This window comes from Nicotiana attenuata, unplaced genomic scaffold, assembly GCF_001879085.1.
Source record: "Nicotiana attenuata strain UT unplaced genomic scaffold, NIATTr2, whole genome shotgun sequence".
NCBI classification, from domain to species: Eukaryota; Viridiplantae; Streptophyta; class Magnoliopsida; order Solanales; family Solanaceae; genus Nicotiana; species Nicotiana attenuata.
Genome location: NW_017670520.1, coordinates 178,338 through 191,989, shown reverse-complemented (window position 1 = coordinate 191,989; position 13,652 = coordinate 178,338).

Here is a 13,652-nt window from a genome sequence, read left to right as displayed (position 1 = left end):
GGTTTGATTCTAAAAAAAATACTTGAGGGAAGAGGAGATTGTTGTATTGCAGCAAGCCTGGCTTATTACATGACTCAATTATGAAACAGAATCAGGCCTACCTACTGATTGTAACACTAAAACAAATAACCGGGCGAGTCCAGTTTTATTTTTATATTGCCTAAGGCTTGCCTAAGTGTTCAAGCGAGGTCCTATAGGCATAGTATCTACCTAACTTAGAATGATGAAATAATAAAACTCAAAACGAAATGTTCGAAATCCTATACGCATGCTTGCTAGACCTTGTTAAGTGAGGGAATTAGATTATAAAAAAAAGATTCAGAATAGGCGAAATTAAATTAGACCGGTTACAGATTCTGCAGGTGATAGTATCTACTATTACTGATTTTAATCACTAGGAGCATGATATCTAACATTGACTGTGAACAAAGCGAATCAGATTTATTTAAGAATCCCTATAGACATGATTTCTATTCGTTATTGATTTTAACACGTTACTGGATTATAACCACTTGGGCCCTAAAACATGATATCTAAACGTGCAAAATTTTAGATAATCCATATAGGCAGGTTATCTAGATGTGAAGTTAATCATGCAGAATAAATCTCTATAAGCATGATGTCTAAGGTGCAGAATTAAAATACCCTATAGGCATGGTTTCTAAATGCAGTTTGAATATGCATAAATTTAAAATATCCTATAGGCATGGTTTCTACCCTTGATATGCATAAATACCCAACTCTTTTCACTAGCCAGCCCCAAATGTTCAATACAAATTATTACAAACTAGGAATAATAAATTACATCAAAATACATAAAAATACAACTAGCGGAGGCCCGATTCTTGGTTCCTCCCTGAGCTATGGAATAACTGCCTTAAGATGCCATTGCTTCAAAGCCTTTCACAAACTTGAGTGTGTCAGAGTTCCCTAAGGGCCTCAATAGGACCCCGGGCAGTGCTCACACCCAAATTACATCACCAGAATAGGGACAAATGCAGTGTGGAAATACCAGCCCTCATGTGTCCAAGTTCAGAGGGAGCTCATGGGTCCCAAGGCAAGGCTCACATGAGGGGGGCAGAGCATAAATCTAAGAGGAGAGTGAAGAGTGCAGAAACTGAGTTCTAAGAGCTGAGGGAATAAAGGAGAGGGAAAGGGTGATGGGAGTTGTCTTTTAACACTTCAAAGAATTGATAATTTCACACCAAGGGGCAGGGGATTGGGAATCCATTGCAAGGAGCCTATGTACTTAGGCATGAGTTAATTCTGGGTATGCACAGCAATAGGGAGTGATGCCATGCTTGTAGAATCAACCAGAACACACACATATAAGGGTAACATGGAGGTTGTGATCCTAGAAGGATCAGGTTTGGGTCATGCTCAGCAATATTCGATGCTGTCATGCCCCAATCAAACCATAAGTATTAAACACATTGGGGTATGGATTTAGGATTCATAATACATTGATTCGGAACAGGAGAAAAGAAATTACAGCATGCTAAATAAAGGTACTGAATTAAATACAAGCAGTAGGCAGACAAGAATGCAAGAACATTAAGTAACCATGTTGTTGTTGATGCTGAAAAGTTAATTAGAACATACCAGTCAAAGAAGCAAAGTGCAGTAAAGAAAAGTAGCAGGACTTCAAAATATAGCCTTGGCTCTCAGCCGGCTAAATAGGCCACAGTGCAAGTAGTAAAGCAAGAGAGTGTTTGAGTGTAAGTGTGAGTTCAGAACTAAAAGTGTTCGTGTCCTGTTTGTGAAAGACTTAGGGTATTTATAGTTGAAAGTAGGTAGTGAAATAAGGTAAAAATCATAGTAGTATATTAATTTAAGAACTCAGAATCAATCAATTTAGAGAATCAAGGAAGTACTCCCTTAAGTCAAGGGAATCAAGATCAAACGGAAAGATTCAGTACCATATAAGGCAAGAAGAAAAAATCAGTGCATGATTAAATAAGGAAGGAGTCAAGGTTTAATAGGCGTAGAGTAGTCAATTAGGACCAAATTCAGAAAAACCCAATTAAGGAAAGGCCCAGTAAAAACAAGGTACTATAGCAGATAAGGTAATGAAATCAGTTGATTTAAACAGACGAGTAGAATTCTAGGGCTTTGAAAGAAAATCTTTCAATTACCAACAATTAAGGAAAATCAGAATCAATCAAGGGAAGTCATGGTTCTGTATTTCCAACATATAAATAGAGGTGAATGAACAAGAGTAGTAAAAGAGTCAGCCATATAGACAGAAAGAAACAAGATATGAGCAAACACAATCATTCAGAGGTGGTATAAGTAGGCTAAGATTTAGCAGAACATATTTGAAGCATGGTGACCACGAGACATTAACAGGAATCAGGTAAACAGGCTAGCACACAGAACCAAGGCAAAGGAAGTCAGGCTAACACACATAACCAAAGCGAAGAAAACATGCCAACACACAGAACCAAAGTAAAGAAATCATGCTAACACACATAACCAGAGCAAAGAAAATCTTTAGAAATTAGGTATTTTAGCAAAGTCAAGTTAAAAAGCAGTAGGAGCATGAAATCGGTCAAAATAAACAAGGAAAAAGGTTTTAATCATAAAGAAATCGGTTAAAACATGCGTAAAAGAACTCCGAGAAACCCTAGTTTTTCAAAGAAAGTTAAAACGGTTCAGAGTAGACGATCTTTCAGAAGAAGCTCGAGAATAAGCAGATCATAGAAGGAAACATGCTTAAAGCATGAAAATAACATCGTTCTGACAGATTCAGGAGAGAGTTAGGGTTTAAAAAGGAAACCCAAATAGAAATTGAAAGAACCTGTTGTAACTTCACAAATCGTAACACATATGGTGTGATTTTGCCCGAAATCACACCAGAGAAGCCTCGAACAACAGAACCGGAAACCCTAGGTCCAAATCGACATGGCCCAGGACCCTTGAGGACCTCAGAGATGTTGAGCAAGGCGATGAGAGACCCATTGGAGGTTTGGGGTTGAAAGGAGGTAGCCGGAGATGGCCGGAGAAGGAGGCGATTAACGGAGTCTTGGGTTAGGTTTGAGAGAGGAGAGAGGATGAGAACATCTGAAGGCGGCGCCTTTGGAAAAATGGCTTAGGGTTTGGGGGGGTCGTATGAATTAAAATGGTAAGAACAAATTCTGGCCGTTGATATTTTAGAGCAACGGTCCTGATCTGATGGGTTTTTTGGGTCGGGTGCGTGTATAGGGTCTGGGTCGGGTGACTGGTTGTAAGAATAAAAATTGGGCTGGAAATTGGTCCGATTTTGGCCACAATTGAAAGCCAAATTTAGCTATAACTTGAATAGCCAATTTTTCCCTATTTAATTTATAAAAAATAATAAATTAATTTTTGGGAATAAATTCAAAGTACCAAAATTATTTATAACACATAATCAACTATTTAAAAATACCAGACCTAATATTATGAATATAAACGTAATTAATCCTAAAAGAGGCTAATATTGTAATTACATACAATTTGACTTTAAAAAATACTAAATGACTTTGTAAAAATATGCAAAAATTATATTGGCCACATTTTAGTATAAATATGAAAATTCAATAAATGAATCACCAAAAAATGATAATTTTGGGAATAATTATTGAATTTTTTATGGATAAAATAGGGCAATAAATTGATTTAAAAAACTTTAAAAATTAAGAAAAATAGTAAAATATTTGGAAATACTTATATATGCATGCACATGATATTTTGAAAGTATTTTGCATAGTAAAAATATATAGAAAAAAATTGGGTATCAACAGCTATAATAAGTGGGCAAGCCCCTAGTGGGCAACCTCCGATCAAATAGTAAGTTATATATCGAGCCTACTGTGGCCGAGCATCTATGAGCAAGCCGAGAATAGCCTAGATACCGAGCTAGTATGGCCGAGCACCTATGAGCGAGCCTACTACGGCAGAGCTTATACGTACCGAGCCTTATAGGGCGGACAACTATTTTACTTACTATATTGAGAGTTGAGTCAGTATCAGTAGTTAAGCATATCTTCATATCATCTTTGAATCCCAGTTACTTTCAGTTATTATATTATCAGTTTAGTCTCAGCTTTCAGTTATTCTATTGCCTTACATACTCGGTACATTATTTCGTACTGAAGTCCCTTTTTTGGGGACACTGCATTTCATCTATGCAGGTCCTGATAGACAGCTGGATAGAACTTCCCCGTAGACAGAGCCAAACATTAGCCTGATTGGTAAGATCCACTTCCTTGGAGTTACCAAGTCTAGACTTTAGAGTCCACTTTGTATATACAGGTTTGATGGGTAGGTCTGGCACTATCACGATCATGATATAGTTCAATTATCTCTAGAGGCTTGTGGACGAGTCCTATACATTTTGTATATCAGTATTGTGGCCTTGCCAGCCCTTGTACATGTTGAGTTTGGTATTGCTGGTTGTAGACATTCATGGCGGCCTCGTCGGCCTGCATAGTAATATATATGATCTTTCGGGGTATGTTTATCCCTCAGATGAGAGAGACGTTATTTTGAGATGATTCAAAATATGGCCTCGTCGGCCTTGATTGGTATTTCAACTTGCAGGTAGGCCTCGTCGGCCTAAGTTTAGGGCTACCCCTGCAAAGTTCACAGTTACAGAGTGGTGTTCGGGCCGAGTATGGCACCGGGTACCGGCCACGCCTTCCCAGGTTTGGGCGTGATAGTAATGTTCTATTCCAGATTGTGATGTGAGTATTTTGAGAAGATGGGACCTCTGCTAGTTGACCTTTGGGTCCCGTTCTTATGACTTTATCAGTTTTCTTTATATAGCGTTGTCTTTTATTTACTACCTGTACAGGTTTATTGTGAGTGTCTTGTCATAGCCTCGTCACTACTTCGTTGAGGTTAGGCTCAACACTTAAAGAGTACATGGGATCGATTGTACTCAAACTACACTTTTGCACTTCTTATGCAGATACTGGTGTTGGTCCTAGCGGTGCGTAGAAGAGACTGATCAGATCCGACTTCTATAGGAGACTTGAAGTAGAGCTTCTCGGCGTTCGCAGTCCCTGAAGTCCCCTTCGATTATTTTTTTTACTGTTCATCTAGTTTCAGACAGTTGTATTTTATTTCAGACCATATTTGTAGTATTCTAGTTGCTCATGTACTTGTGACTCCGGATTTCTGGAATATGTTTAGACTACGTTACGATTTCATTTGTCACGTGTATTTTAGAATACTTCAGTTTTAAATTATCAATGTTCTGCTTTTAAATTATTAAAATTGGTTAATACTTTAACTAACGTTGGCTTGCCTAGCAAGTGGAAGTTAGGCGCTATCATGACTCCGTGGTTGGAATTTTGGGTGGTGAAAATTTTATTTATTAAATTTTCTTATTAGAATTATGCCGGAAGTCTTAATATATAGGACTTTGAAACCGATTAAAATGTTACCTTATATAATTTCTTTTATTAAAAATAATCCGAATTGAAACAAGAATGTTACGAACTGATAGAACAGGACTATGAATATTATTTCATTGACAGATTAATTTCGACACCAACTCTCATAAGGAATCCTTAGAGGTTATGGATACCAACGTTCATTGTTGGAGATTAGTCAACCGAATATAAATAATTATAGTCAAAAAGTTAAAGTAGATTAGTGTACGGTCAAATAAATAAAACTTGAATATAATACAATAATTAAATATTAAATATGTGTGTGTATTTCTTATAAAACTATTTTTGTCATACCAAAAATACCATGTTACATATTGTATTTTTATGAGTCTGCATTTTTTATATTTTTTTTGTGTGTCGAATTCGTTGAGACTAGTATGACTTGAGGCTAGATGATTGTAATAGTTAGTTAACTAATGTTAGTTAGACAGGTAAATGAATTAGTTATTTATTGTTATTGGTTGGTTAGTTATATGACAGCTGGATATTAGATGTACAGTAGAGTGCACAACTGTATAAATGATAATACACGTGCTTTCATTTTCCGAAATTCTCAGTCTAATTACATAACAAGCTCTCATTTCCCTTGTTCCTTCATTCATCTCCTTCTTCATTCTCTTTGGTTCATCGTAGATTCTAGATCACAGAGCTGGAGCTCATGGGATTTAACATGATATCAGAGTCTAATAGCTATTAGTATAGCTGTTCAGAACACAATCCACAAAATTATCCAGTTCAAGTTTTTGGTGAAGCTCAGCTATGGCCATTGACGATATAGAGCCGGAAAAACTCAGTCAAAATCATCCATTGTATCTGCATGCAACAAATACATCTGGAATAGTGTTGATCTCTCTAAAATTGACTGGATGGAAAAGTTACTCTGTCTGGGGTCGGGCTATGCGAATTGCAATCCTAGGAAGAAACAATCTAGGGTTCATAGACGACATCTGTAAGAGGAAGAATTATGGTCCAGATCTAGTCAATTTATGGGAGAGATGTAACGCGATAGTTTTATCGTGGATAATGAACTGTGTTTCCAAGGAATTGTACATCTGGGATTGTATACTTAACAAATGTTGCATCTGTGTGGGGAGATCTGAAGGAGTGTTTTGACAAAATTGATTGCTCGAGGATTTCTCAGATTCACAAAAAGATTGCTACAATCAACCAAGGAACAAACACTATCTCTACTTACTTCTCAAAATTGAGTTATGGACGGAATTTGATAGTTTAGCTCCAATTCGAGGTTGCGATTGTGCAAAATCTAGAAGAATTTGTGACATTTATGGAGCGATTGAAGTTGTTGCAATTTCTGATGGGGCTTAATGAATCATATGAACAAGCTAGGAGTCAATTACTCATGATGGTAGGTTAACAAGGCTTATTCCATGTTAATGGAAAGGGAGAGTCAAAGGAGCATGTCAAACAATGTATTTTGCTATTGAAAATGGAGATATTATAGCATTGATGATGGCAAAAGGAGGATTTCCTCAAAGACCTAAGACAAACTATAATGTGCAGTGTGACTACTATAAACTTAAGGGTCATACTCGTGAAGGCTGCTTCAAATTGATAGGGTATCCAGCTGATTTTAAGCATAAGAAGAAACCAACATTCAATGCAGCTCACAATGTCACTATTGGAGATCTTAAAAGGCATGATGGAAAGGAAGCAATTCAAAACAATGGTTATGAATTAGGAGAAAAACACATGACAGTTCCTTACTTCACACATGAACAGTACTCTCAAATTCCTTTCTAGTAAATTCACACAGGAAAGAATGGATTGTTGACTCAGGAGTAACAAATCATATGATTTCAGATTTGAAAATGCTAGATAGTAAAACTAAACTAGAAGTTCAAGAACAACAAAGAGTGCATTTACCAAACGGAGGAACTAATGTTGCCACACATGTTGGCTCCTGCAATTTCACTGGTAGAGACATTATAGATAATGTTCTATACAATATACCAGATTTCAAGTACAACTTGTTATCTGTCTCTAGACTCACAAAGGCATTGCAATGCTCAGTCACCTTCTTTCCACATTTTTATATGCTCCAGGACCTTTACAGTGGGAAGGTGAGGGGGATTCGTAGAGAAAGAGGCGACCTTTACTTGTTTCCTCAAATTCCTGCCGGAAGGAGCACAGTTACTAATAAAGGGCTGGCTACAATAAAAGAAAAGGTAGATATAGAGCTTTGGCATAGAAGTTTGGGGCACGCATCAGTTGGAACAATAAGGCAGATATTACGACTGTCACAAGAACATTGTAGTAGTATAATTGAGAACTGTATGATTTTTCCATTAGCAAGACATGTTAGACTACCATTTAGTAAGAGTACAAGCAGAACTTCTGAGATTTTTCGTTTGCTACATATATATGTATGGGGTCCTTAAAATGTACAAACTTTTGATGGAAATAAGATGTTTCTAACAATAGTAGATGATCACTCTAGAACTACTTGGTTGTATTTACTGAAATTTAAAAGTGATGTGATTGTGGTATTAAGAAACTTCTTCAGAATGGTGCAGACTCAGCTTGGAAAATCTGTTAAGATGCTGAGGTCAGATAATAGTGGGGAATTTGTTAACACAAGTTGTTCATAACTTTTTCAATCTCTAGTAATTTTACATCAAAGGACATGTGTGTACACCCCAAAACAATGGGGTAACTGAAAGAAACACAAACACATTTTCGAAATAGCTAGAGCAATTAGATTTCAAAGTGAAATTCCTCTAAAATTTTGGGGACATTGTGTGATGGCAATGGCTTATTTCATTAACAGAAAGCGATCTGTAGCCATACAATGAAAATCTCCTTATGAGGTTTTCCATAAAAGGAAGCCTGGGTTACAACATCACAAAGTAATTGGGAGTTTGTGTTTTGCAAAGAGGTTGAATAACCATGAAAAATTTTCCACCTGGGCAATTACACCTATTATGATGGGCTATTCAGACTTGATCAAAGGATATATTATGTATGAATTAACAGCTCAGACATTTTTTGTGAACAAAGATGTCAGTTTCAAAGAAACTATGTTTCTCTTCAAGCACAAGAAAGAGAAACATTCACCATTACTTTTTGAGTTTGGTATAGACCCTTTACCACATGATCCTTCTTCAGATCATGAAGAAGTAGCAAGCCTCACAGATTATATAGATATTGATCATCAAGTTGACACAAATACAACATATCTACCAGCTAGTGCACCAGAATTATTAGTTGATGCTACATATACTCCTAATGCAAAATCTCCTATGAGTGATACATCTCTGCCTGATCATGATCACCAGGTTGATGATGTGATCCACAATGCATTGCCAAAAGATGATTCAGTAGCCTTAAGGAAATAAGCCAGAACAAAGAAAACTCCAGCTTGGATGAAGAATTTCATACCTACCACCAATTATGCCTCCCAACTCCTATATCCTATTCAACACTCAATTAACTACTCCAGTCTCACCCAAATACAAATAGTTTTTAGCAGCTCTTGCTTCTGTTGTAGAGCCTACAACCTTCAAGGAAGTTTAATCAGACCCCACATGGGTGGAAGTTATGAAGGCAGAAATTTCAGCATTGGAAGAAAACAGGACCTGGGAGTTGGTTCCTTTGCCATCCGGAAAGACTCCTATTGGTTGCAAATGCCTTTTTAAAGTGAAGTACAAGGCTAATGGAGATGTAGAAAGGTATAAAGCAAGGCTATTAGCCACAGGCTACAATCAGAAAGAAGGGCTCGATTACACTAAAACATTTTCTCCAGTTGTGAAAATAGCTACTGTCAGATCAGTGGTTTCTCTGGCTGCAGCTGAACGCTGACACATCCATCAAATGGATGTGTACAATGCTTTTTTGCAAAGGGATCTTCCTGATGAGGTCTACATGACCTTACATGAGGGTTTTGGAAGCCAGAGAGAGATCTCACCTTGTCTGTAGGCTTGTCAAACCCCTCTATGGATTGAAGCAAGCAAGTAGACAATGAAATGTCAAATTAACTAAGGCTTTATTAGCTCAGGGTTTCACTCAGAGTAGCTTGGACTATTCTTTGTTTACACAGAAACAGAATGATAATATAGTTGTCATCTTAGTATATGTGGATTATATGTTGATAACTGGAAATAATTTGAAGTTGATAGAGGCTACAAAGAAGAAACTGAACCAGACTTTTAAAATGAAGGATCTTGGAGAGTTAAAATACTTTCTGGGATTGAATTCAGCAGGTGTACAAAAGGGCATTTGATGAACCAAAGAAAATATGCTTTAGAGCTAATTGAAGAATTGGGATTAAGTGGTGCAAATCTAGCATGGACTCCACTTGAATACAATCAAAAGTTTGCCAACAAGGAGTTAAATAATATTACAGGAGTAAAGGATGATGATTTGCTAGAAGACAAAGGACAATATCAAAGGCTCATAGGGAAATTATTCTACCTAAAACTAACAAATTAGACATAGCATTTGATGTACAAACTCTAAGCTAGTTTATGTAGCAGCCTAAAAGAAGTTATTGGGAGGACGCCCTAAGAGTTATGAGATACATCAAAAGACAACCAGGACTTAGAATCTTAATGAGTAGTGAAAAAAACACTGTGTTGACTGCATATTGTGATGCTGACTGGGCATCATGTCCCAACACTAGAAAATCAGTGATTGGCTTCCTTGTGAAATATGGAAGCTCTCTCATATCCTGGAAATTAAAAAAAAAAACAAACCACAGTATCAAGAAGCTCCGCAGAAGCAGAATACAGGAGCATGGCAATGTTGCATAATTAGTTTGGTTAATTGGATTGTTTAAAGAGCTCAGAGCAGATGTGAAGGAGCCTGTTGACTTATTCTGTGATAGTAAGGAAGCACAACAAGTTGCGGCAAATCCAGTATATCGTGAGAGGACAAAGCATATAGAGATTGACAGTCATTTTGTGAGGGAGAAAATCCAGCAAGGCTTAGTAAGAACACAACATATTAGTTCGAAAGAGCAGCAAGCAGATATATTGACCAAGGTACTTCTGAGGTCGCAACATGAGTATTTGGTATCCAAACTGGGAGTGCTCAATGTTTTTGCACCTACCAGTTTGAGGATGAGTGTTTAGACTCGTATAACTTGAGGCTAGATGATTGTAATAGTTAGTTAACTAATGTTAATTAGATGGGTAAATGAGTTAGTTAATTATTGTTAGTGGTTGGTTAGATACATGACAATCGGATATTAGCTGTAAAATAGAGTGAACAACTGTAAAAATATATCAGTTAGTGGAACGATAATACATGTGCTTTCATTTTCCAAAATTCCTAGTCCAATTACAGAACAAGTTCTCATTTCCCCTGTTCCTTCATTCATCTCTTTCTTCATTCTCTTTGGTTCATCGTAGATTCTAGATTACAGAGCTGGAGCTCATTGAATTTAATAGAATTTTCACAGAATAAATGCCTTCAACGTTGTAATATTTCGAACAAATAGACATATGAAGGATCATGACACGAATGAGGTAACACATGATAGATCGATTTTGTTGCTTCTTATCCAGGGACTTTTATTGAGTTTGACATCATGAATTAGTTTCATAAGCGTGAATGTTTTATAAATTTTGTTTATAACTCAAATACATTTTAATAATACAACAACAACAAACCCAGTTTGATCCCAACAAGTGGGGTCTGGGGAGGGTAGTCTGTACGCAGACCTTACCCCTACCTAATGCAGGTAGAGAGGCTGTTTCCAATAGACCCTCGGCTCAGGAAGGGCAAAAAGAAGAAGAGGAAAGCAAGGGAGGAAGAAAGATGGAAGATAAAAGAAAAAGGGAGAGAAAAAGGATAAGTGGTACCAAATAATAGCAACAAGGAATACAATACCTGAGGCGAACAAAACCACATAACATAATAAAAATCTAAGAATATGAAGGGACATGCATACTACTAAGACTATCGGTGAACAACTATAAACTACCTACTAACCTTCTACCTTAATCCTCGACCTCCACACTCTCCTATCAAGGGTCATGTCCTCAGTGAGCTGAAGCAGCGCCATGTCCTGCCTAATCACCTCTCCCCAATACTTCTTAGGCCTACCTCGACCTCTTCTCAAACTCTCCATGGCCAACCTCTCACACCTCCTAACTGGAGCATCAATGCTTCTTCTCTTAATATGTCCGAACCATCTCAGCCTCGACTCCCGCATCTTGTCCTCCACGGAGGCTACTCCCACTCTGTCCCGGATATCTTCATTCCTAATCCTATCTCTCCTGGTACACCCACACATCCATCTCAACATCCTCATCTCTGCTGCTCTCATCTTCTGCACGTGGGAGTTCTTGACTTGCCAACACTCAGCCCCATACAGCATAGCCGGTCGAACCACCACTCTATAAAACTTACCCTTAAGTTTTAGCGGCACATTCCTATGACACAGAACACCGGAAGCGAGCCTCCACTTCATCCATCCCGCTCCAATGTGATGCGCGACATCTTCGTCAATCTCCCCGTTACCCTGGATAATAGATCCGAGATACTTAAAACTCGCTCTCTTGGGGATAACTTGAGCATCAAGCTTAACCTCTACGTCTGCATCATGGGTCTCATCACTGAACTTGCACTCCAAGTATTCTGTCTTGATTCTACTCAGTTTGAAACCTTTAGACTCCAAGGTCTGTCTCCAAACCTCCAACCTCGCGTTAACTCCGCTGCGCGTCTCGTCAATCAACACTATATCATCGGCAAATAGCATGCACCAAAGCACCTCCCCTTGGATGTGACGCGACAATACATCCATCGCCAAGGCAAATAAAAATGGGCTAAGAGCCGATCCCTGGTGCAACCCCATCACCACTGGGAAATGCTCCGAGTCACCACCCCCAGTCTTCACCCGAGTCTTAGCATCATCATACATATCCTTAACCACACTAACGTACGCTACCGGAACACCGCTAACCTCCAAACACCTCCACAGGACCTCCCTCGGAACTTTATCGTATGCTTTCTCAAGGTCAATAAACACCATATGCAAATCCTTCTTCCTCTCCCTGTACTGCTCCACTAATCTCCTTACAGATGAATCGCTTCCGTAGTCGAACGCCCCGACATGTGATTTTAAAAAGTTTATACTAATTGATATAAGGTATACATGTGTTATTTTATCAATTGTGTTATACAGTAATACACGGTCAACATTTGTAACGTCATCACCGTGCATTTCGAAAAACTAGTAAAAATATTAAGTATTGGCAATCTTATTACAATAGTATTTGAAGTTTAGTTTAAAAATGATATTTGAGATTTAAAATTGTATTTGGACATATATTTCTCTTAAAAAATGTTATATGAGCAGGGAATTTTTTATATTAAAATTTTAAACTACTTTTTGATTTTTGAAAAATTTATTTTCGAAAATTTCCAAAAAATTATGAGATTCATGGACAAACTTTTGATAAAATATTTCGGAAAAAAAGGAAAAAGTTTTTATGGACAACTATGTTTGGTAAAAGGCGAAATGGCTTCCTGGCTACTTAAACTTGTAGAGCTTTTGAAAGCCGATACACGAACTTTGGATTTTCCCATTTGAACACCTCTACTTGAGAAAATGTCTACTAATAAACACCTTTGACCGTTGACTATGCTTAGGTGGCAATATTATAGCTGATGTGGCCAATTGCGTGTTAATCACCGGTATTAGGCACGTGAATATGATAAATAATTAAAAAAAGGTAAATAATTTATTAAAAAAAAATTCATCGAGTCAGATTTAGAGACTAGGCACTTCAATTCATCGGGTTTGACTATTCTTCAATTTTTAACCATTCAATCTTGCAATTCCAAGCCGTAGAGTTTGTTCTCCACACCAAGAACTACCTTTCCACCAAAAATCAGGAGATTTCACTGTAGGAATCGCCACTTCTGATGACCTGCAACTCTCCGGCGGGCTCCAGTTGGTCGGAGATGGCGTTCCAGTGGTCCAAATCGCCCAAGAGCAATGACAATCGATTCCTGCTGCTGAGGATGTCACGCCAATTGACCACTATAACGAATTAATTGTCACAACTTTAAAGAAAACCAATTTTGCGACAGTGCTGATCGAAAAATTTCTCCGGCTATCTAGATAGCTAGAAAAAAATAAGAAAAATTTGGAAAGAGAGGAGAGGACGGAGAAGAACCTATGAAGGGAGTGCTGATATGGAAGTAGACAAGTGAGTTGCAGGTGTTTGGGAGGGGGGGGGGGGGTGATGATGGGAAGGAACGGGG